The sequence below is a fragment of the Frankliniella occidentalis genome, unplaced genomic scaffold (genome assembly GCF_000697945.3).
Source record: "Frankliniella occidentalis isolate FOCC.00 unplaced genomic scaffold, Focc_3.1 Scaffold22, whole genome shotgun sequence".
In the NCBI taxonomy this organism is placed as follows: Eukaryota; Metazoa; Arthropoda; class Insecta; order Thysanoptera; family Thripidae; genus Frankliniella; species Frankliniella occidentalis.
The window spans coordinates 1,641,827-1,644,128 of NW_026267152.1; positions in this window are offsets into that span (position 1 = coordinate 1,641,827).

The following is a 2,302-nucleotide window of genomic DNA, read 5'->3' on the forward strand; positions in this document are numbered from 1 at the left end:
TGTATCGACTTGGAATCGAATATCGAGCGACAGTGGGAGGTTGTACATGTACGACTCGTATTGTAAATGGCAAATTACAAAATATATCGTACATGTACAAATACATTTCTCACAGTGGTGTGTCCGCCGCGTGACTGACAGCCCAACCCGTCTTCACGAGAAAGATGCGAGAAACGAATATGCTATGCATAAAAGGAGCTCGGATGCAGTGGTCGTGTGTCCCACCCCCATTCTTTTGCCTATGTATGGGCCTCGGTCGTCACCATGCGGCTGAGAGTGCAAGCGAAAGAAAGGAGTGTGCAACCGGGCTCCACGTATACTTGATCATCCCTTTCGGACTGTGCACGCGGAAACAAAAGGGGAGCGCTTCGCGGAAAGCCGCGTGTGCTGCTGCTACCCTGGCGGGCGCCGGCGTGATCACCCCATTCACTGATTTTTGCGCTGTGTCTGAAAGGGTGTTATGCGCGTGTTGCAAAGGGTGTTGTGTGACTGGCTACTGCGTATGGGATGACTTTCCAGGTGTCGTCCGTCTTGCTCATTGTCACCTTCAGCAGAGAGACGCGTCTCGCGAATACGCCATCTGAAGGGTAAAAGAACCACCTACAAAGCAAACATCTGTTTGTGAGGTTCCGGGATCACCATTTTCATTTGCACCCAGAAAAATGCTTTCTTGTACAAGCACATCTAGACCAAGACACATTTTCTTGAGTCAAGCCAAAATGAGCTTATTCGGAAGAAATATTGACTTCTGCTTTCTAAGTCATAAATCTTTCGAATAAGATAATTTTGGCTTGACTATAATAAAGCTCTAGGCTTGGCGTAAATGTGCTTGATAGAAGATAGCATTTTTCGGGGTCGTGGTCGATATTGAATCTGATTTGGGCCGGGATGAGTTCTTTTGGCATCGCTGGCACGCGCACACCACAAGGAGACCATAAGTGTAATTAATTAGGGGAAAATATATTCGTGGTAACATAGATCTTACCTTGCGGTTTTTCTGCTGAACTATTTTACCACTACTTAAACAGGGCACTGCGTTATTGCCGCTTCGAAAGCTGCTGAAACGCCTATGAAGATGCCATAATAGTGCGTCCCTTCTCATCCCTTTGCTTGTGTGACAAACTCTTTAGCCCCGAAATTCGAGGATGAACAAATCATCAAGACCCCACTGCACCACGCACCAGGGGCGATAAAAAGAACGTGTCTGAAAATCAGGACGGCTCCGCGATATAATTGATATAACGTGAATAGAGTAATAAAATGGGTAAAGCAAACAGCGCTGGGCCCCAAATCCTTTCTTCCACGCACCCACACACGCTTCAACAGCGCCGACGACCCCTTTTCTTCTCGGCTTCGACCCCCGTGTCGCGGTGAAACAGCCGAAGGGGTTCATCTTCAGCAAACAAATAGAAAGAACCGCGACGGATAAAAAAGCAGCCTTGTCGTTTTTCTATATACCAGTCCGCATAAAAGACTCCCCTCTCTCTCGTCTCTCGCGGCTCAATTCGCCAGGGCCCTCGCTTTGTGAGCTGACACGCGCGTGGTCGCCTCGTCACGCCATTGTCACGCGGCCGGGATGATGAAAGTGTAGGGAAAAGTGGAAAATCCTCTGGACAAATAAGCCCTTTTTCCAAAAGGCACTAAAGTTCAAGTGCGTTCTAGGCACTAATTTGAAAATTTCTTTGTCACCCCTGGAGACATGACTTAGTACCCTTTTTTGCAAGTGCACTCTACAAACTTGAGTGTGACACAGTCCAACCTTTATAAGTGCAATACTATGTGTCACAGTTGAAACTAGTACCCGGTAGTACCATACACATGTTTCCCACTTTCAAGTGTTACCACATGTTGAGGTATGTTGAGGGTGGGTTAAGGTCCGGCTGACACGGGGTTGCACTGGCGGTTGCCTACCCACAGGGGGTTGTAGCGCAAATGCCGACCTTTTAGGCGGATGTCTAGAGAGAGCCTTCCCCTCCCTTAATCCGCGCCTGCCACATAGTGCTACACTTGAAAGTGTGATTCATGTTTAGTATTATAGTTTTAAGTGCGATACACATGTCATTGCACTTGTAACTGTTGGACTTTATCACACTTTGGTTTTCAGAGTGACAAGTTATCTCGCATTTATTTTTTTCATAGCCCCAAATGGCCCGCCTGACGCACCCTCCACCCTCCAATGCAGCCGGGAGGAGAGAAGGTGCAAATCATATTTACTGATAAATGTATCCAATCTATACACAGTAACCCCCGGAAGGAAGACGAGAAGGCCCGACGGCGCGAGGAGAAAGCCAAAGCCGGTTAC